Here is a 24,517-nt window from a genome sequence, read left to right on the forward strand (position 1 = left end):
TAACGCTACAAGAAAAGAGACTGCGTTCGCGTGACTCTCATTCCGTCTCTGCGAAAGCGTGAAATCGAAGCGATAGAGGAGCAAATAAAGAAGACGAACCCATGGCGCAGTAGACATCATGGAAAACTTCCGCGGAACGGCATCGGATGCTTACAGAGTACAAAAAAGAGGCGTTCGCGTTACTTACAAACGTCTGTGGGAGAGAAAGCCATACAATAGCGAGAGAAAGTGTGACTGTGCTTATATATGAGAATCGAAGCAAATGAAGTGAGTAAAGTGAGTAGTGATTTGATTGGTGAGAGTTAATTTAAATGACGATAATCGAAACAAATTGAGTATTCAATTATTTAGTGAAAGTGACCTTAGTGACAGTCAATTAGCGATAGCTGATTTGTTATGTCGCACTCGATATAAAGTGCGCTGTAATATATCCACACTTAATGGCTTTAACCTTCGAGTCACCTTAGGCGACTGCATTAAGAATCCCTAGATTTTTTTCTTTTTTTTCTTTTTTGATCCACTTTCACCGGACGTTTTGCATTAGGTGTCTTTCCAAGGATATATATATATATATATATATATATATATATATATATATATATATATATATATATATATATATATATATATATGTATATACATATATATATATAATGTGGCGAAGCAGTTGGTACTTTTTAACGGTTGCGCTCTCCAGCGGCTCCTAGTGGGTCGTCCTCTTCTAAACGCCGCTCGCGCTCGGAGCCCGTGCTTTCGCCTTGACTGTCGCCATAGTGCATTGTCGCCGAGTGCAGTCCAATAAACAGCTTAACAAATTGGTGGAGGTGCTGTGCTCCCATTCATTGCCCCTGGAGCTTCGTTCCCGTACTCTGCCATCTACCATGCCTCAAGACGCCGCTCAGCAAACGCCGCCTCCCACACCGACCACATGACCCGGTGTCCCACGCATCCGCGATCCACCTGTCTTCGCAGGCGCCGATGGCACGGACGTGGAGGACTGGCTCGCAATTTACGAGCGCGTGACCGAACCCAACAAGTGGGACGAAGCAGGCAAGTTGAGCAACTTGGTCGTCTACCTCGCGGGAGTAGCAAGCTTGTGGTACAACAACCACGCGTCCGATTTTGCTACTTGGTCGGATTTCAAGACCGCCGTCATCAACGTTTTTGGCCGCCCTGCAGTTCGTAAGCTGCAAGCAGAACAGCGCTTACGCGAACGAGCTCAGCAGGCCGATGAATCTTTCACCAGTTATATCGAAGACGTCCTGGACTTGTGTAAGAAAGCCAACGGCACCATGTCCGAGTCTGACAAGATCCGGAACAATATGAAGGGCATTGACGACGATGCCTTCACCATGTTGCTCGCTAAAACCCTTCCACCGTGGCCGAGGTCATAACACTGCCAGAGCTACGAGGAGCTCCGCCGGCAACGTTCGATGACCCGTCGCTCTCCGTCACGCGACAAAGAGCTTGCTGGCTTGGCGGCGATACCTGACCAGGCCACGCTGCTGGCAGAAATGAAGGCATTCGTGCGCGAGGAAATCGCACGCCAGTTCTCTCTCCTGGCCTCCTCGTCTAAACGCGCTCGCGCTCGGAGCCCGTGCTTTTGCCTTGACTGTCGCCATAGTGCATTGTCGCCGAGTGCCGTCCAATAAATAGCTTAACAATATATATATATATATATATATATACATATATATATACATATATATATATATATATATATATATATATATATATATATATATATATATATATATATATATATATATATATATATATATATATATATATCAGCTCATCTGAAGCACGCCGTGTATCTTGATCGTATTGTACCGTTGCACTATGCAAGAAATGCAAAAAAAACAGCGGTGGACGAGTGGTTACAGCGTCCGACAACAATGCGGGAGGTACTGGGTTCGATTCGCAGTGTCGCCAAGCACTCAACTACTCTTTTTTTGGAAAAACAGACAGCATGGCCTGAGGTTGTGTGTTGCGGGCACTCTTTTTCATTGAGAGGGTGGCCTTTCCCCTCTTGTCCTTCACTTCCCTTTAGACCCAAAAACGCTGCGCCGTGCTCCCTTACGGATTACAGAAATAGGATTTCTTTTTTTCTCTAACCACTACTATCGCAAGAGCGCCCAGTCCCGAAATCCAACTAACATATCTGGGCAATTAGTTTCGACGACTCTGGCTATTCGAGCGCCGGTCAGACATCACGATGTTTTCAAGAACATCAAGAGACACGCGGCGACCAAATTGTTTGCGGCCAACACTGCCTTTGTCGGGACACGTTTCCGTGCTAGTTGGGTGAGAGTCATTACACGCAGCGGCGCAAGACGACAGGGACAGAGAGAACAGACACAAACGCAGTGATGTGTTTGCGTCTTCTCTCTCGGTCTCTATCATGTTGCGCAGCTCTGTGTAATGCCTTTGTGAATGGTTATAAAGAACTCCAGCAGACTATCGAGTTCTGAGGAGAGGGTGAAACAGGAGGCCTGGGAAAATATTACGGCAAATTCATTTGCGTCATAAAGGGCTACACTTCCCTTGGTAATTACATGAAAATTTTAAACCCGAGTTTATTTATTTATTTTTTATCAACAGCATTACAATATAGATGACAGGTGGACAGACAAAAATCCGCGTATTCAGCTTGACTAGTTTCGTACCCTTAAGAGTAATTGGCAACACGTATGACAATACGCAGAAGTACCACGCACATATGTAAAAGTATGTAGAGCCACGGGCTAAAGCTCGGTTATGCTGGTTGAAGTCGACTAGTCTATTGTCATATTCGACAAACGCAATGTGTAGAAGCAATGTTACAGAGAGGAGCTGTATTATAAACTTATTTTTGCTGGTTGGTTGCATAGTTTCCAACTCCTTGCTCAGAACTGTACGTTGTTAAATGAAACATGTGGTTTGAATGCACACATTTTAGTAAGGTTACATTTATTTTTGCGCCGTCAGAAACATACTAGAGAAATAAAAATGAGATAGAAAAAGGACAGCTAGAAAGCCAAATAGCAATATTCTTATAAAAGTTACACTAAACAAACATACGTAAGTTCTGTTTAAAAGATACATGCATACACATACATAATACATAAGAAAATACATACTTTAGAAAAACGTCTTGCTGGGCGATTTCGTGCATGTCTGTGGTGGGTATCGTTGCGCATTCAATCGTACGATCACAAGAAAGAAAAGACAGACATTCCGTTTACTCTGTCTCTTCGTTCCTGTGTTCGTCCGATTGAATGCGCAACGACACCCGCCACGTACATACATATATTGAGGTGTAGTTAATAGGATGAACTGCTATAAAACAAAGATGCTGATGCACTCTGTTTTGAACACATGATGTTTCAAGGCAGTAACTTACGAGAGAAATCCATCACCACTCCTATGTGCCAACTTGGCATTTATCGAACCCTCTTGGAACAATTTTGTGCATAGTTTCTGCTGCTGCCCACTAACAAGCAGTTTTTAAACACTTTCGTGGGTGGCAGATATATAAGAAAAGAGCCTCTGACAATACGATGCCAAGGAAAAGCGCAGTGCATCACATTTTGGTACATGTCCGCAAGATGACACATAGTTTATTTACATAGTCCGGCACATTTAAAACGCTATAACAAGCCATGTTAGGTGACGTGGGCTGAAAAATTGGCACAGCGTGGACAAATTCTGGAAAATACATCAATAAAACAATTCGTTGTTAGTAAACTCCTCGGTACAAATAATGCTGTTGTTGAGATGTCAAGACTCTATTGCTTCTCCTCAAAACACTCCTCAAAAAGGTTTCAAACTGTGCGCATGCGCCGACTTCCTTCGAATGAGAGACTGCTGTGTAGCAGTCACTCATTCCGCTTGAATAAATTTCAGTGCACTGCAGGGCAAAGCATGTGATGTGATGCTCCAGTGCCTTGCATGCATGTCTTGCTGCTGGCTCCAGTTGCAATGTTTATCAGCAAGAATGTGCAGAATCACATTTTATAATGTGCCACGACAAAATAATTATGTTTCAGGTGCATAAAACATGAAGCACACTAAAAGACTTTAAGAACATATACCTGGCACAGTTTACAGAATTTTGAATACATTTTAATGGAGCTATCACAGCTTATCTGAATATAGAAATAATGATTAACAGCCTTCAAATTTCCCGCTACAAAAAGCAATAAATACTTTCAGCAGTAATATCAGCAAACCTACATAGATGATAAACTATTTGCAGAGTATACAATTACATTATGAAGAAACCTATGGCAGCGAACACCCTATGAAAAAAAGTTAATACTTGCACAGTACATAAGAGAATATGACTGTTGAAGAGGACAGACAGGCAATTGGATAACATTACACAGATGCTTGTTGGATATAATATGAATAGTGACGTTCCTCTTGCATCTAAATAATCCATCGAGAAGGACTTCCCAGAGCTTATATAAACATAAGATCATTCGTGCTATACTAATGCGTGTATCCTGAACGGCTATATCGACTAAGTGCAAAATTACCCGCTCCAGTGGCTTTCATTCTTGCACTACCAAACTTGAAAACACTGTTTTCGTTGCCGAACACGGCTGCCGCTTCTTATGGCAATGTAATGCAGACATGCATGCACTTTGATTTACGTGCATGTTAAAATCTCAAGGTAGCCGAAATGAATTAGCACATAACCACTACAGTGTGCTTTACAATAATGTCATGGATTGGTATATTAAATGCAGAATTTAATTAATTTTGAATCCTCAAGTGCAAGGAACTGCTGAATGATCTACTGCTCAAAAATTAAACTGCAGCTGTGAAGATTCACACCATGAAATTCACTGTTCCAGCCACCACCATGCATTCTTTCTGTCGATATGCCCTTTGCACAGCAGGAGACAGACACTGGTAGTCGCTCTCTACTTGTTGGCCTTGTGTGTTTCGTTCGAGATACACTGTACAATTACATAGCAGTGAGGCACCTGCCTGATCCTATGATACAGCTGGAACATAGAAAAATACAGATGAATGTTGCAACCGAGTTATGCGTAAAAATGGACAGCCGACCTGTGCTAAAAGCTCTAGCTGTCGTATTTTCAGAAGCCAATGAGAAGTATGAAGGAATAATAAAAAACAAGAACAAAAACTCTGAACATGGAGCCACCAGCAATAGAGACTATGAAAATATATTTAATGATATAAATGTATAACTACGATGTTCATTTTGAAGGCTACAAACTTCTACCTTATAGTGAGACATAAGCCAATGAAGCATCTTTTACTTAGACTTTACACTAGGTGCAAGAGGCTGACGAAAAACGAGCTCACTATGCTACATTAAGAAAAAATCAAGTATTTGGGGAGTATTGCTACCCCACAACTATAATCGTCATCCATCTGACGTACTTTCCTCGCTTTATCACCACGTTCCCGGCACTTCCCGGTCACGAACGACGCGCGTGTTATAGAGGGACATAGCGTTCTTGATAGGAAAGTGCCGATATCCGGGTTTTGAAACAAGGAAACGCCAGCAAGCCAGATTATTGTTGTGTGGCAGAAATACTCCCCAAAAACTCGATTTCACGTTCGAGTGTACTCATGTTATGCTATATTACAAGACAACAGGTATTGTTCATAAATTTAAAGTTATCTAACATAGCCACCTCATCATACAGTGTGCAGGAGCAATTTTTAAGACCAGAAAGCACAAAGCATTTGCGGAGTATGTGTATTTTTGTTGCTCAAAATCGTTTCTCCTAACGAAAATACACTTTGAAAAAAGTGCACTAAATTAGGAGAAATGATTGTGAGCCACAAACACACTCATGACCCACAAATGCATGTTAATGGGCTCTTACGGCATCCACAAACACTCATCATCATTGTTAATGCTGTCCATGACATGCCACACGGATATGCTGTGTCCTGCTCAGAACACCAAAGGTGCACTGTATGACTTGTCTTGCATGGGTGGGGGGCTGCACTGCACTGCTGCTCAGCTGGGCCAGCCACGGACAGGAGGGTGAGCAGCCATGGCTCTCAGGCATAGCGAGAGACACTTTTAGAGATCAACAAGCCTGTATTCAGGTCACATACGACTTGTAGAAATAAACGTGCCACTGTACAATTGTGCTGAGAACATGTACGGTGGAAATACTACGTGCCACAACATTAGAAAAAGATGAGCTACAGCAGGTAAAATGCGCATTTACTGCTCCTTTGTGGCCTCAGGCTTGAACTATAGCTCTTTCTACTTGCATGTTGCGAACAGCCAGGCGATTTTCACCCGCTTGCTATTTCCATGAAGAGCACTTGTTACACTGAACGAGTCACAGGCACAAGGGCTCAATGAGCAATAAAAGTGTTTCTGCTATTTCAAAAGCACAGCTTTCCAGTCTCACATCTATGGAGTTAAATTTATAATCGGCAGACTTTACACTTTCGACCTTGACAATTCTATTATAGTTTGCTTCTCATTAAGTGTCCAATTAGCATTGCTTTGTGAAAATAATACAAGCATCCACTGTTAGTAACAATCTTTGGTTTGTGATGGTGTGCACATTAACTGGTGCTTACTGTACCATCTGTACTTAAAAAAACTAACCTATCAACCAGTCATAAGCCAGTTTTCTACCCTCGGAACTCCCGGGCAGAGCACAGTCCATCCAGATGAGGCTGTGATTCGTGCTTCCAGGCCACTTTGAGGTCGGCTAGATGATGACACCTCCACCGTTGCAAGATACTTGTACATTTAGCGAGCACAAATCCTTCCTATTTCCGTACAGGTGCTCCAAGTCATAAGGTGGCTTGATTCGCCAGTGCGTGCAATTGATGGATCCCAGGACCTTTCGAATGTCTGCGATCTGTGAAGAGGTCAAAAAGGATATATTTAAAAAACTATCACTGAAAGCGCTCTTAATACATATTTGGCAATAACACAAAACTATCCCTCTGTCATAGCTATCAAATATGCTATATTAAATTTGAAACAAACTGAAGCCCCATGTAAGCTTTGCGTACTGTAATATATATGTCCTGGTAAAGTATAGTGCTGCCACAGCGGTAATCTTCTATGCAAGTAATTTTGCAAAATGAAGGGAATTCCTGAAAAAGTCCTACATATAGCTCCTGGAAAATAAATTCGCATCAAATATTTTTATCTCATCTATCAAGCGTGGTAAACAGACAGACTTCTCTTAATAATCAGATAAAAGCCTGCTTAAGCCAAATAAAAAAAACTGCTGGTGTACTTGTGCATATTACAAGATATACATATATTGGCCATATATATGTATATATAAAGCGGTAGTAGCACATTTTTGGTATTGGAACTTAACATTTACAATTTACAAAAAATACCGCAATAAGCTTAACACTTTTCTAAAAAATGAAAAACGTTGTTTTCTGCATGATCAATTTAGTAAAGAGAAGTGTAAGGACATTGCGCAGATGTGGAATAAGCTCAACAGTTTGCTAAATCGCACACCAGTCTCGCCAGCAGTCACTGAGCTAACCCATCAAGGACATCATATTGAGGGATTCGAGCTTGCTCAGCAGTTTAATAAGTTTCTCAGAGATGTTGTGTCCGGTCCGCGAAGGTCAAGTAGGACAAATCATGTTATAAACAGGAACCCTTCGAGCATGTATCTCGAACCAACCAATGAGGCCGAAATATGTGCTATATTTTACTCATTTAAAAACAGCAAAGCACGTGATATTGATGGCATAGAGATAATTCCGGTTAAACACGTGGTTAAACTAATAGCACCAGTATTGGCTTATGTATATAACTTATCGATTACTTCAGGTTGCTTTCCAAAACTGATGCAAGTAGCCAAAGTCAGTATGCTTTTTAAAAGTGGTGACAGAAATGACATGGCCAATTATAGGCCAATTTCGATTCTGCCAATTTTTTCCAAGGGCTTGGAGAAGATAATTTATAAAGGGCCAATGAAATTCTGCATGAAATTTAACTTGATTACTTCTTCACAGGGCTGGGCAGAGATACTCAGAAAAGTATTCCGGAATACAGATATCGAAATACATGGACTGGAAGCCTAAAATACAGATACTGAGATACATTTGCCTTTAACGTAACGGGATATTGCGGAGATACTTTTGCAATAAGACGAAAGAAAGTATTCCGGAATACAGTTACAGCGATACAGATACTGGAATACATTTTTATTTTAGGATGCTCATACTACGCAGACACTTATTAGTGCAGCATAATGTTGTAGTTAAAGTTACAGCGCATCGAAACGTTCAGTTCATTTATTTATTTATTACAGTACCCTCAGCGCCATTAAGACATTGCAGGGAAGGGGGTAGACAAAGTACATAATTAGTAATAATGACGTAATTACAAGTATCAATTCCAATAAAAATACACTATTTCACAGCAACAGTAACAAGGATTGGACACCGAAATCGACATATTTGGCGAACAAACTAAACTATGCTAGAAATAGCACACTTTAAGCAAATCACTCGAATCACTAATGAACACCAGTGAATTGAGAAAAAGCAGACATTTATTTTGAAGATCTGCTTTGCTGAGAACGTTGCTGTGTAGGCTTCTCAAATAGGCTGTCTTCTAACAGCGTCGGTTCAGCCTCAGCACAAGACTCAGGAAAGAAAGAAGTCTGCCTACCGCTGAACGCGAGCACAAATTCGTGTTATAATGAATAAATATCGCCTTCATAGCCGGATTGCCCTGCAGCGTGGCGATATCTCTTCTCGGGTCATCTAGATACCGAAATGCTTCCGCCCTCACTTGGGTTGTTCTGACTGCAGCAGGACTGAAAGTTGGGCTAGTTGGTGATACATAATGGCAGCGCTTGTTCTGTGTATCCTTTTCTTCGTCCCGTCCGTCTGCGCGCTGTTTTTTGCCCATTTTGTTCTGACTGTTCAGAATCCGAAATCTGTCCCATCTTCGGAATCCGAAGCCGTCTGACCCTGTCGGCTTCAATGAAGCTGTCACCACCACCGACGTTACCAGCACCCATTTCAGAAAGCCGCAACAGGCGAAGTCGGCTCCGGCGGTGGGGGAGCCTGCTAGCACAAAGACCGTTTCAGGCATGTAATCAATTAGGAACGCACCCTGACATTGGAGAGGTGGCTGAAAGCACGTCAAAGATAGCCATCTTCTAGTCACTTCCGTCGCGACTACGGGAACTGCTTTTGGAAGTGCCGCCGCTTTGAGAACTGAACGCACGCGAAGCATTGCAAAGCCTGTTCCAAGGCGGTATCCGCGCGGGAGGTCGCGAAGTAATGGCTTGCCACCCGAAAAAAATTAGGCGTGCTGCACTGACCTTCAGAGACAGCGACTTTCGTTGGCAGAGGCCGACAACACTGCCCCCGCGATTCTGCCGTCTGCGGCGTCGCGCGCTTTACCACATGGACCATTCTGTGCTTCAGGGGAAACCATCGCCGCCCTATCTGTCGGCGACCGGCGGCGCGCCTTTGCTTGTCTTGGCACAAAAAAGAAAAAAAAATGCCATTCCCCCATTGGAAACACGCCTCAACTCATTTCCGATACAAAAAAAAACAATGTAACGAGATACCCGTGTCCTGCATAGTATCGCGATACAGGCGATACACCGTAAATGTATTTCACTACTGAGATACAAATACATTTTTCAAATGTATCTCGATACAGAAATACAGATACTCAAAAGTATCTCTGAAATACTATCGCGATACTCTTGTATCGCGATACTGCCCAGCCCTGCTTCTTCACAGTATTGCTTCCACCTAAAAGGGCCACAGAAACAGCTCTCCTAAAGCAAAAACAATTAATTCTTGAGTCCACTGAAAACAAGGAATGTTGCATCGGAGTATTTGTAGACTACTCGAAGGCGTTCGATCGAATCAATCATGAAATACTTTTGGAAAAACTCGAATTATATGGTATTCGTGGAATCACAGCTCTTCTCATAAAAACTTACCTACAATATCGATGCCAGCGTGTGGCGATAGGAAACCACGTGTCTAATTGCCAGAATATCACCATAGGAGTCCCTCAGGGTAGTATCCTGGGCCCATTATTGTTTTTAATATATAATAATGATATAACAACTATTAGCGACGCTCCCACTTATATTTTGTATGCGGATGACACAAGCCTCCTATTTAAAAGCAACGACATACAGCAACTCACCTTGGTGATCAACAAAACAATGGAAAAACTTAGTATATGGAGCACTGCAAACTGTTTGTTAATAAATTCCAAAAAACAAAAGCTGTGCTATTCCATGCGCGTCAAAGCCCGCTTATTTTAGAACCAATGATAAAGTTCGACAACGGTAACATTGAAATAGTGGATACTGTAAAAACGCTAGGAATACTTTTCAATAAAAACATGAGCTGGGATCCCCATGTTAGCTCAGTTATGTCTCGCCTAAATAGGCGTGTAGGTGTTCTAGAGAAATTTCGCTCATACCTTCCCGTATCCGTAAAAATTTTAATCTATAACACAATCTTCTTATCGCACCTTAACTATTGTTTTCTGGTTTGGGGAAATACCACATCCTCTAACATTAGCAAACTGCTTGTGCTACAAAAGAAGGCGTTGCGTCATATCGCTAATGCTGATTACAATGCACACACTGCTGAACTCTTTCGCCAGTTATACATTGTTCCCGTGCCCCAACTTTACGAGTTCTTTTTATGTATGCGCTACAAAAAATCTGTGTATAACTGCGAGCATGCATTTCTTAGCATATCATCGCTGAAAACGAATACCTCTGTATATGCATTTCGCACCAGAGAGTATTGGTTCGTTCCATTTTGTCGTACTAAGCATGGACAGCAAATGTTACGTCATGCACTTGCAGTTCTATTGAACAAACTGATTCTCCAAGATATTCATGTGGAACAGTGAAGCATACGCAATATACGAGAGTGCTTCATTCCACGATGTGAGTGCTTTGTTCTTCAAGTGGTGTTAGTGTTTCTGTGTATTTGTAATTATTATCAAGCTGTTCGCATTATATTATATAACATTAGATGTTGACCTGCAATGTGAAACGGCTAAAATGTCTTGTTAGTGTATATTATAGCCCTCTTTGTGTGCCGTGTATATGGGGGCTCGGGCGCTCCTCAAGTGAATTGATTTTCACTTTTTGCCCTAGCATTCCCGCATTATGATGATGCAAATAAATTTCAACTTCAACTTCAACTTCAGCATGGGGTAACATTACATCTGCTGGGATGAAAAAGTTACAAACGTACGTTTTAGCACTACACGAATAGCAACAAAATAGTTGCGCGAGTTTAACTCACCGATATGGCACAACGTTACTAGCAGTCATCAGCGTCATCGGGATTCGAATGTGCTCTGCAGCCAATAGGCAAAAGACGTCTGTGGACTGGAAGCTGCCGTTGACGCAGAAATGCAATTCTAGCAAGACGTGCACGTCCACTGGTGAAGCGTGAGAAATCGCCGTGGGCCGCTGTAGTGAAGGCTCCAGTGAGAAGTGTGCTCCAGTGAGATGGACTCGAAAACCTATAGTTAGGACGTGCTCGTCTACTTCATCCAAGGCAAGACACCAGTGAGAAGTGTGCTCTGTCTGGAGCGAAGCGTGACGTCCACGTGCTCTCGTTGTCAGGCACATGTCCAAGTTTTCGCCGGAGAACAGTCAAGGCGTACTGCCAAAGCAGCCACATTTAACGCAGAATGTCTCGGCGCGCGACTTCGGTTCGGCACACTATGACGTTCGGATTACAGTTATCACAAGAAGGAGAAGCAAGGAGTTAAAAAAGAAAACGCCAAGCCCAGCGCCAAATCCTCAAAGCCCTCGTAAAGCACCATCGCAACTTCGTAGGGCAAAACAAAGTCGTCAACGTTGTCTTTTAATCTTCTGTGACACGAGCACAGGCTATTCACAAGTCTTGGAATCGTCAACGCAGCACCACTGTTCTCAACTGATATCGTTTCAGTGCCGAACACTGCGTGACTGCATTTGCCTGGACTGCTCTCAAGAAAATAGAAGAGCACGGGCTAACCAGTGGCGAATCAAGAACCAAATACAGAGCTTAGTTCATGCGTTGCCGCACGAGCACGGAATCACTCAAATAACGTGCCAAAATGCTGTCAATTCTAAAAGCCGCATTGCACCTTACTTAGACACTGGAAAACGAAGCAAACGAACTGTTACCGACACTCAAATACACATTGCAGGCTGCTCGAGTGCTAGTTACCTTCGGTAAACAAGCGCCGATCCCAGCTTCATAAACACACCGAGGCACAGGCTTGGCTACGCTTATCCGCACAAGAGAGACTGCCGTCGGGATTCACACGGCTTGCGTGCACCGAAAAAAGCAACATTATTCATAGCACGTCGAGTTGAACGCTGAAGAAACTCAAGCGACAAGCGTTTGCAAAAATCGGCACCGACACATACAGTTTACGACGCCATGTTGTTTTCGCGAACTGCGCAGCAGGGGCAAGCGCTGAGAGAGCTCACAAAAAGCTCTTGCGCGTTTTTCACGGCGAGATAAAAATTTCTTCTATGTGCGAGGGAGAAAACATGACGAACACGACAGGAGCGCGCGATGAAAGAAGTGTTTTGTCAACGTCATAAGATGACCTGTGGTGCGATCTTGTACGCATTCCAAATAAGCACGGAGGCATGGCGTTACATCCAGCTGCATGCGATTGGTCAATGCAGGGCCGTGACGTCTGTCGCGGTTCACATTGGCCATTCTCGTGCGTCTGGATGTAACGCCACGCCCCCGTGTTTATTTGGAATGCGTATAAGCTCGCACCACTGATGCTGAGTGTACTGCTTCCCAACCAATTACAAGCTGTGCCTCTCGCCCAAGCCATCGTCTGCTAGCATTTGTCGGCTGCTACGATAGCAGCCTGTAGCGAGGGTTTCGCATTGGCTACGCGATGATTTCCAGGTCAAGCTGACGCTTCTGAGCACAAAACACATATATGAGCGGTTGAAGGCACGTTTATTGATGTTCTCATGCCAAGTTAAATGGCAGTCGATAATCAAAGGGACATAAATTCGGCAAAGGTTTGTTTACATTCGAGAATCGTGAGCATTTGCGCATATTTTCGATGTCAGTTCAAGTTACTAGAGCCATTTCTTTCTGACTGCTTGCCATATCAACGAGTTCCGTTTCGGTTTGCGAACAGCGAAGGTCGAAAAGCTCGATTTGTTTGTGATTTCGTGCATAATCATGCACATCTATAATATGCTGTGATTTGCAATGCACGAGCCCGCTCTGGATCGGTCGACAGTGCATTGCGACAGCTGCATTTCGGAGATCATGCCTATTGGGCAGTTAAAGCCAATCCAACTAGACAAGTTGCGGAATCACATAATAGGCTTTAATAACGGCTAACTGAATTGCTCCGCTCGATTTTATTTCCAATAGAGCGCAGCTGATGTGCTCCTCTGAACCCCTTTGGTGGTAATTTCGACCAATGCTGTGCACATAATCATAAGTTGGACTTCTCACTGGAGGAAGTAGGACGCAACACAACACCATAACAAAAAAGTGTTGACCAAGTACCGCGCTGCTTTCGACCTCATCGACCATTCATGGTTTTCATCTAACCACAAGTCTTTGCATGCATAATTTGTCGCCATTGACACCCAATTGGCTTCTTTAATTCCTGAGACTCCCAGCTCATTGGACGACTGCGAGTGTCAATACTGCCCATTGCGTACAAGCGAAACAACACACGAAACCCAAAGCGCCGAACTACATTAAAACGTACCAGCAATCACCAAGCAGCCTTACATGGCCGTGAATTAGCTCAAAATCCGCAACGGCACCCAGATATCCGCTGAGGTTGCATGTTCTAAACAGCCATAATGTTCGTAAGAGTGGTCCGGACCACTCTTAGGATTTCCTCGTAGCTATGCTGTTTCAGCGCAAATTTTTTGCTTCGTGAATCCACTTACGAGCCTTTTGCCGTGACGTATATAGCAACTGCATCACCATCGCTGACGTGTTCCTGGACAGTCGCAGCCCGCTTTATCCCAGCGGCCGATGTGATAACGATGACCTCTTACGAAGTTTTTTTTTTCGTTTCATGAATCGACTTACGCGACAATTTGCTCGTAAGCGAGTTTCGTGAATTCGGCCCCAGCCCTTACGTTGACTGTGTAGCACAGTCCCTCTGGAAGCTGAGAGTGATTGTTTTAAAGACGATAGTCTTTCTGGGATACTTAAACGGAGAAATTTTGGTCTGTCTTTGTGTCTCTCTTTCTGTTTGTGGCACGTCACTAGATTCAGCCACTCGGCCAAAGCTGAACCACTTGCCCAAGGGCCAGCCATCTTGAACGGCTGACTAGGTTCGTACTTGTGTATATTGTCGATCAAAAAGCAAACATCACGCACATCTGAGGCGCAACATCACTAGGTAAGTATTGTGTGTTCCTTTAATAGAAAATGCGTATATACGTAATTATAAAGTTCCTAGTTTCTTAAACTGCGCTGAAAATGCGACTGCGCTGAAACTTGCCTCCTTCCGTGCCCTCTGCACGAGCTCATTGTTGTGTTTCGGTTTCGGTTCTGTATTGCACTGTACGAATGCCATGGGTCGCCGCTCTGGCATTCCTGTTTTACCCAGGCGACGTGTAAATAAAAGAGTGGGTGGAGAGTACTCGTTGAGTACGGACGTTTCTTCTGCTTCAGCGCTTCGCGCCAAACAGCGTGTTCGGGCTGGCTGGCTTCCCCGCCGGTCGCGTTGGTCAGCGCCGGTCTTCGCCTGCCGCTGCGCCGGGACTACCAGCCCGCAACACATCACTGATGTTTCCCGACGTATTGCCATATGGCGTCCATATCTCACGCAGCGCCTCTTCTATAGTCTTTAGACGACATTTGCAGCGAAGCACGCAGATACGCGGCCAATTTTGGTCTTGATATCTCACGAACGATGCATGCGTTGAGCTAACGCAAGGCCAATATTCCCCCAATAAATACACGTTTTACGCTAGCACTGTTCGCAAAAGAAATTCACGGGCAATCCTGATTCCATACATATCGTCAGCGTCGTCATTTCAACATTGGTAAATACCGCTTACGAAAGAAAAGCTCAGTGAATTCGACCGCTTTTACGGAAGGACAGAAAAGCATACAGGTTTTAAATGCGAAGCATTTCTTAGTGAAGCTCTGGCACTTTGAGCGTTTCTATCTATCTATCTATCTATCTATCTATCTATCTATCTATCTATCTATCTATCTATCTATCTATCTATCAATCAGCCGCCTACACCTGGGTGCTCTCATGATCGCCTCCTAAACTTGGTGTAGACCAAAATTTGCATGGGAGGGTAAGAGGATTTGACAAATATGACTGCCGGGTCATGACATAAATAACGTTAAATTCCTGTCGCGTACGTCGTCAGACCCTTTCCACTAGGCACGTGTGGCACATACCCATTTACCACGGGCCGCGGTGTACGGGTATGCGCCAGAGGTGATTGACAGTTTATGTCAACCCAGGAACGGCGAGAACAGACATTGGTAACTTAAATGCTCGAGAGGTAAGTAAAACCAACATCGGCAGCGTTGACTCAACGAATGGAAATATTCAAAATTAGGATCCCAGAAGAAATCGAACCCAAGCATTCTGCGTGGCAATCAGGTATTCTACCACTGAGCCACGCCAGGTCTATAAATTGGTATGAAAAAACAGCCTACGCAGGCGTAATAGCGGTGCAACGTCAATTGTGGTTGTGGTGCTGGCTATCTAATTTTACAAGAAAGCAACAAACACTACATGATACTCCTACGATGTGTACTCCTATGATACGGGCGTCATATGAGATGACGTCTGTAGTTCCAGTGTTCGCTCCGCTTTTATAGCAGTCTAATAAACATTACGTTTGTATTCTTATGATTCAGCAAGCTATATTGAAGCACTGCTCGACCCCGGAGGAATACATTAACGAAAGGTGCATATGATATCGACATCACCGCATCGTAAAGTGCACTTCGTCCACCAGAACGACGAAGTGTCCTCTTCATTTCTTAAGAGGCTGGGCGATGGCCTCATGCTGACCGAGGATGATACCACATTGATTGACAGCCATTTGTAGACTAGGCTACGTAGGCCACATACTCCCAGGTAGTCTACGAATAGGTCAAACACCGTCAACTGATGTTAGTCTACGTAGCACTATCCAGGCCTACCAGCCTCGACGGCCTATGCCTCACCAAAGCGAAAGGTGGCTTCGGGTTCCGACATGTCGCGGGCTCTGTCGACAGACAATTTGTCGGCGAAATGACCGAGGCATCCACGAATTCCAACAGCTCTACTATACCACATACTTCAATACACATGGACCCCTCTTCACCATGATCACGACCACATCCTATAACAAGTCATGACCAGCTGCTGGTGCTCACTGGTCACGGTGATGATGCCCTTGTTCAATAACTGTCAAGAACTTCATGCACACATGCACACGGGTTCATGAAACGCGCGTGCGTTCTCGGGACACGTATGAGCACTACATATCAGCTTACCGCTTCTGGTGTTGGTAATACCCACGTTGTCATTGGCAGCGTTACCCAACCGTAAACAACTGCTTATATAACACATATGCAGCTAATCAACATATATATGTCTGCGTATAATATATATACAAATCTTTAGCGTCATTTTGTAACGTGTCGCTCAGTAAAAAAGTTACGCCACAGTTAGGGTGGCTAGAATTCTAGCCACCTTACCACCATTCTAGCCACCTTACCACAGTCACGTAGCCACCGCATGCTTCGCATAACATCGACTCCCACGGTAGTTGGGATTTGCCGAATTTTTAACATAGATCAGTGCTTCCGGCGAACTGACACTTCAAAAAAGAATCATCAGCGGCCAAAGGCCCTAAAGGTCTTCAGTACCCACCTAGGCATTAGAGTTTTGAAGAAGTCCTCAGCGCTTGATAATCTCCCGGTGAATAGCTCAGGCTTCGCAGGGGAACAGTATCAGATAAATTAGTCCTGCCATGTGGGCTTTCTGGTATAGTACGTTAAAATTATATTGCAGTGCAAATGAGCTTGGAGACAAGCGAGACACATGCAAGCACAAAGCGCTGTGGTTTGTGCCTTACGGTGCCCTTCCAGTCTCCGTGATTTAGTGGCGCTACACTGTTACTCACGAAAAAGACCTTAACAACATATCTGTGAGCTTGAAGATGAAGGCTCATGAGTTTCCAGGCGTTAAGTAGAATAAGCTAAAAAGACAGTGCTAACGCATACTTCATTGTGCACTGGTCATGAATGGGCCCAATTACAGCGATTTTGATGGTAAGGATAACGACGTTAAATGAAGTGCGCTTTTTTTAAGACAATTGGGTTGAAAACCGTAAAGAAAGAGGACGCAATTCCTTATTTTACTTGATACGCTGGTGTGGTACCTGTTACTTAATTCGCATTGTCCGAAAGTTCATCTATTTATGGTACTTAGGGTGCCTTGAGAGTTTGCATTTCTTGCGCAGGTGCATTGTGTGTAGGGCGATAAGCAATATGAGCTGCAGCCAGCTGCGGTTCATAATTCATCCGCATTTCGAGGACAAACATGCAGTTTTTGTTTCATGTTATCTCTCTCCTATTTAATCGTTACGGTAAAATTTTCGAAGATGAGAGTTCATCAGGCTAGCTAGCCATCTAGAAATGTTCTCATGGTGCATATCACAGATACCTTAAGTTGGTGTATTTAAATTGTGAGCCCTATCTTTCATGAACCAGAAACAATATTGGGAATATTCACTCGTGTGCTACAATATAAATTTAGGTGTAGAAGACTGCAGGGAGAGAAAATGCAGTGTTCACTGTTGCCATTGAGTCTAGGGACGTTGCAAAGGAGGGAGCAGCTCATGGCGCTTCAGCCACCCTCCCCCCCCCCTAAATTATTTCATGCTGTCGTATTTTTCCGATGCAGACAACCACCTGTGATATAAATCGTCCTGTATCCATTCTTGAACTCGTTTTCACACTCGAAACAACGTATCGGCGTCTACATTGCGTAGCCCCATCCCATCCATGCCCCATCGTAGCCCCATCCATGCAAACGGACACGCATAATATAAAAAGCCCCGTCACAAAAAGCGCAATGCTTTCATTGCGCTTTAATGGCGAGGGCTTTCCTCCTTTCTCCTGGTGGCGCCACTGTATCTAGCTGCGCAGCGCATGGTCGCCAAATGTGCTACTTACACCTGGACACACATTAAAGCATCTTATTTTGTGTTAGAAAACGCGGCGAATTTATGACTGTCCATTGTCTTGCCTGGGAATAATAGAGGCTCCTTTATTTGGTCGGCGTAGAGTTCTCACTGCGAAAGCCATACGTACATCAAGTAATAATAATAATAACACTATCTGAGCTTTAATGTCCTAAAACCACGATACGATTATGAGGGACGCCGTAGTGGAGAGCTCCGGAAATTTCAACGACCTGGGGTCCTTTAACATGCACCTAAATGTAAGTACACGTGCCTCAAACATTTTCGCCTCCATCGAAAATGCAGCCGCCGCGGCCGCGCTTTGCTCCCGCGACCTTTGGGTCAGCAGTCGAGCGCCATAACCGCTAGAGCACCATGGCGGGGCACGAACTAGTGTGTACTGAACCATAAAGCCTAACGCATATGGAGTCTAAATATTCGCGGAATGGAGATTTTCCGGTTTTCATCCCAGAAACGCCAGGTTTCATTGTGATTGCAATGCAGCAACGTCCGTCTAATTAATGAGCTGTGGTTTGGTCGACCTTTAAATTAGGATTTGCCTTGGAGAACTGTTGCGACCACCAACATTCATTTAAACGGCAGCATGGCAGAGACATGTTTCGTTTTCTTATTAAAAGCAGCTCTGAAGAGGTACCGGAATATAATAATCAATGGAGGAGCCTTTGTATACATTGAAATACTCCCTTAACAAAACTGATTAGGACTATGTCAGGATGTTATCATCGGTCATGTTGCCTTCGATATTTACAGCACCAAGTGAAAAGTTTTAAACGGTATTTCTTCACTTTCATGACAATTGATCTGTATAAGCACGCCACTTTCAGAATTTTCAAGTTAGACTACAGTCATCTATCAAAACCATTTCTACATACAACAAATGTCATAGAGAAACGACGACTTGCGAGCGCAATACATTCAACGCTAGCTATGATCTGAACAAAATTAAGTTTATTCGAATTTTGTGAACTGTCACATATCTGCAATGACCTTTCATTGGGGCAGGGAACCACCAAGGCTAACTAACGCAATACGACAAGAGACGTACTGCAGATTTGTGAGATGAATACATATTGCGTTCGGCGTAAATAATGTGGCAGTGCGTTCGAAAATACAAATATTAGCCCTTTGAACCTATTGAATTACAAGACGCGATGTGGTAAACCTCGTAGAAAGGCTAAAGCTGTCGATGTAGGATGAGAGATATTGTAACGAATTTATCCACAAATACGTGCTACAAAATTCTATTTGCAGCTTAATCACCGCTAGTACTCCACTTTCGTTCTTGCTATTGTTATTTCAAAACAAACAGTTGTGGCAAGTTTATTTATCTTGAGAACTTCATTAATGAGGTCATCAAATACAACCGCAACATTTCTTGGCTGAAGATGACGTAAACGCGCTATGGTTGGTGCCTCGCATCGGTCACGAGCGCTAATGTCTCTTCCATTCCAGCTCTGCAACTTATAAAGAGCATTAGAACGTTTAACTGGGCAAGTTGGTGTCAAAGCACTATCAAAAGTTGCGTAATTTTAAATTAAGGACGAGCACACCTGGCAAAGTTGATAATTTTAATTGTTTTTAAAATATGACTGTGAGCACTGCCGGGCCTCAAGCACTATGAAGAACTAGTGTATCTATGGTGCTATTGTTATTCGTATAGCTCTCAAACAGTAAAATCTGCCTGTGACCATTAGTAGCAGAAAATACAAATGTATTTCAAACTTCAATGAATAATAAAGGTATAACGAGTAAAGCTAATGAGAGTCATATTTTTAAGTATTATATATACTGTAGAGGGCAGTGCTGTTCCTATCACGATCAAATTTTTGCGGAATGTTCCCTTGCTGTCACGAGCTTAATTTTTGCACGAGTTTTGGGGATGAAAGTAGGAAAGACAGGCAAGACCGCAATGCTCGTTACATCAATCACATCGTCGATATTTCCGACAACCACGCCTAAATACTTGACTTTGGATTTCTCCTACGCATAATTTTCAAGATTTCATTGGGTGCACTGGTCGCACACACTGTTAGCATATTATAGGACGAGCGGGACCTCAAGACAAAAGCAAATACAAGATTCCTGATCAGAAACCTGAAGAATAGAAAAACAAGTACTATATATGTAATGCAGATAGGGAAAACAAGCGACAAGACTGCTTTATGTTCAGAACCGCATAATGCGTCAATTTGTTCCAGGTGGAGGACCTAGTCAGGCGTTACTGCCTGACAACGTCCTGACTTTTCAGGCATTACTGCCTCCATCGTTTGTCGAAGATTAAGGATTCACCCTTGAACAGAAGAAAAACATGCGCAATCAGGGAGGTTACTATGTTGACCTTAGTTTCATTTTGGCATTTATGTAATTAAAAACTCGCTGGCTCCCTTATGCATTGAACTAAGACGACTCGAAGGCGAAAGGGATCTTCTTTTTCCTCTCACTCGATATATTGATTCTGCGGCATCATCCTCAGAAAGCTTCCTACACCTAACGTGGTTTTACACAGACTCCCGGATCAGAGGCGCTACGTGCTTTCCGCACCTCACCTGGTTTTACACTGCCTCTGTGATTGGCGAACCTTTAACAAGCGACCATGTCGTGTGATGACGTAATCATGTGACTTAATAGTGACGTCATATTCACGGCGTAATGACGTCACAAATGTTGGTTATATGTGACGTCATGTTTAGCGTCATGCGGTCGCCTCATCACACGGCGATTTTTGCATCACTCCTGTTGATATCGATGCCACGGGACGTGGACGCCGCCCAAGGTCCATTTTCGCGTTTCATGGGCCATCTCAGACTTTCGCCTAAAAAAATACAGGACAATGCATATGCGAAAACAAAGCAGCCGGTAAACTGAACCTTCACAACAGGTGTGACAACGTCAAGGCCTTCCATATGTGTGTTATAGGCAATTTGTTTCTTTTTTTTTCTTTTTGTACATAACCTGCTTTCGTTTTTTAAACTTGTGTGTAAGCATTTTCTTCTCTATCGTCATACACTATTGCCGTCATGCTACTCTCATTGAAATAAATAAAAACAAAACGTAAAGCTGACACAAGAAGCATAAATGAAACGTGCATTTCAGTTTCAAAATATTCTTTTGCGGTGCGAAATGACGCGTGGTAAAAAATGAAACATGCGTTACACTTCTGATGAAACAGTCTGAAACAACCTTATGGAAGCGCTGTTCACGTCCGAACTTGCAGTGCACGTCTGGACAAGAAATAGCGGCCGGTATGGTCACAAAAAAAAAGACCATACAAATTTTCTAGGCCACGGCAAGAGGCGTCATAGCATTTAGGCGAAGCATCCCACCTTGAACACCTCCTCCACCCCGTCTCTTTAATTGTCCTGTATATGCTCCTATAGGGAACAACGTTGCCCATACGTACGCAGTTCGTTCGAAAACTATGCGTTGACATCACTCCCCACGCGTGTGTGACAACCAAAAATTAGCACGCCGGCAGAAGTGTCTCAGCCTCGTGCGTTGGGGCGTCGACTGCAGCGTTCTGCTACACCTGGCAACCAGAACAGCGCATTGACGGTCTCCATGTCTAAGCGAGTGCGTGATTTCTGAAAAAGGCACGCTTGAAGAACGCCAGTATACATATATCTGTACCATATTTATGGGCTGTATCAGCGATACAAAGCAAATTTAAAAATTTGCTTTGGTTCAACGTTGTTATACCAGGTTTGTCGAGCGATAGGCCGTTATTGCTTGCTTTGCGAAAGGACGAGACCATTGGTTTGAACGTATTTGAGATTACTGTATGTATTGGTTTAGACGAGGACGGCAAGAAGTCTACACGCTTCTACTATCCGCCGCGACAAGGGAGCGTACGCGTTGGAGTACAAGACAACACACAGACGCGACTCAGCGTCGTCTGCGCTCCCGGAGCGAACGCATAGTCAGCTTAGATGCAGACAGCGCCTATCGTAGCGGCGGCCTGGAAGAATAACTTTGAACCGTTCTTCGTTTTTACGAACGCGCGACTGTAGTGGTCGCTGTCACCAGCGTTGACTTTGACTGACAATGAAGGTCAAACGCATGCGTCAAGGCATTTTCTGGAATTGTTGCAAGTGGAGTAGAACTATCGCCGTGATAAAAAAATACTCTCCGGGAGCGCTTCATAGATATATCTTAGGAAGATTGAATGAAAGCCTCCACTAATACAACATGCATTGCCGACATGGAGCATTAGAGATGAAATTTCCCGTGTGTACAATGCGAAAATCCATTTAGCAAAATTAGTTTGTCCGAAGTTGCAATAGTAGGATACCTCGACGCGCGTTTTCACACATTGAGGCACACTGTGCGATAGTTCACAGCAGCGCCTCCTCTGTTTCTTCAGTGCCTGGGCGAACGCTTTCCTCGGGACATCGAGCGCGCGCTCCGACTCCGCTCGCAGCTGCCACGTGGTGGCGCTGTGCGAGTAGACTACGGGAAGCTGGCGCTGAACGGCCGCGCGTGTTACGAAGCTCAAGAATTCGTGTTTGCATCCCAGTTTATTTGCATTCCTGCTTCTCACAGGCTTTCACAGGTACAGGGGTGATGGAAAGAAACGCGAACATAGCGGTGCACTGTTTTCATCACGCTCTGACCGTGGAGACACTAAAAATACGCTAGATGGTCTTGGATTTTATCATGAAGGATTCCGTCTTTTCATCAACAATATAGGCTATAGCCACCTGAAAATAAATGCGAAACAGCAAAGAATGTAGGTGCCGCATGTTTGCGTTTCTTTCCGTCCCCACTGTATGTATTCCGCAGACAGTCTGTCAGGCCTTGCTGCCGGTTCAAGATTCAAGATTGTCTGCATTCGCGTTTTATATTTATTTCAGGCTACTGCAAGCACGTCATTCGCATGTCTTAGTATGTCATACTGTTGTGTTCCATCCTGGAAATGGAACGGAAAGAAAACACGACTTTTAGATGTGAAGCATCTTATAGCGGAGTTCAATCCGGTGGTGGTGGTGGACTGGTGGTGGTGTGCGGCGTGACCACCCTTACTGCGCATGCGCAAACCTTCTCCAATTTCCCTCTCCACTCCCTCTCTCCCATTTCCCTCTCGACATCACCTCTCCCCTATCCTTTCCCCCTTCCCTATCCCCTTCCATTTCCCCCTCTCATTTCCCTTCCCATCTCCCTCTCCACTTCCCCTTTCCACTCCCCCTTTCCCCTCACCCCTACCCCTCCCCAAAAACACGTTGATTGACCTCGTAACGCTTGGCTCAAAAAAAGAAATATTCAGCATAGAACTATTAGCTGACTGCTTCGCATGGAACCGATTCTCACAAGGCGTGTGATCTACCGATTTTTTCTTTTTCCCCTTTTTCACAAAGAAAAAAAATCACAGGCTCCCTTACGCATTCACGTAAGACATCTGAAAGGCGAACGCCATCTTTTTTTTCGCAGTCAATGTATTGAACATCCCCTGTCTCCCTCCGAGATATTTCTGCACCTAACGGGGTTTTCTTACAGCCTCAAGGATCGGAGGCACTGCAAGCTTTCTGCATCTCAGCTGGTTATGCAGTGACTCCGTGACCGGCCTCTTTTGACTAAGCGAAAATGTAATATAACGACGTCACTGTATATGACGTCACGATGATGTCACAAAATGTTATCATCTGTGACGTCATATGGTGGCGTCATCACGTAATCATGATTTCTTGCATCACTCGTTTTGCCGCCGCGACGGTAAATTTTCGCGTTTGATGAGGCATCGAAGGCTTTCGCCTTAGTACACTCTTTGGCTGTCATTCCATAAAATTCCAGCTGCCGCCTGTGCTCGGGAGAGGCGGCTTGCAGTTATTAGGCGGTATAATTGGTCTCTTAATACATCTGCAAACTGCACTAGAATATGTAGCCATCATATACGACCCGAATATTTCATATCATATAAGCAGCGGCGGCTTAAGAAGCACTGACAATTGGGCGAGTTGGTAGGGATGCATGGATTTAGAACGGCGCAACAAGGCAGACGAAAAGACGAATGAGCACATGCTTGTGTTCGTGTGATCATTCGTCTTTTCGTGTGGCCTAAGAAGGATGCAGGCGCGTCAGTCTTTGCAGACTACCCTTCACGTTTGCAGTTCAAGATAACAACTGAACCAACCATAGCAAGTATCACTAAAAGTGACCGTACTGCGTAGGAGCAGTCAACGAATACGTGCACCAGTAGCAACGCTGTCTCGCGATCGCCGCCATGTGCAGCGCTGACACGGACACCACATGTGCTACAGGTGCAATAACCGACAATCATTATTTACTGTGTCCGAATGAATGCGTGCAAAAGCTGAGCA

The sequence above is a fragment of the Rhipicephalus sanguineus genome, chromosome 6 (genome assembly GCF_013339695.2).
Source record: "Rhipicephalus sanguineus isolate Rsan-2018 chromosome 6, BIME_Rsan_1.4, whole genome shotgun sequence".
Lineage (NCBI taxonomy): Eukaryota > Metazoa > Arthropoda > Arachnida > Ixodida > Ixodidae > Rhipicephalus > Rhipicephalus sanguineus.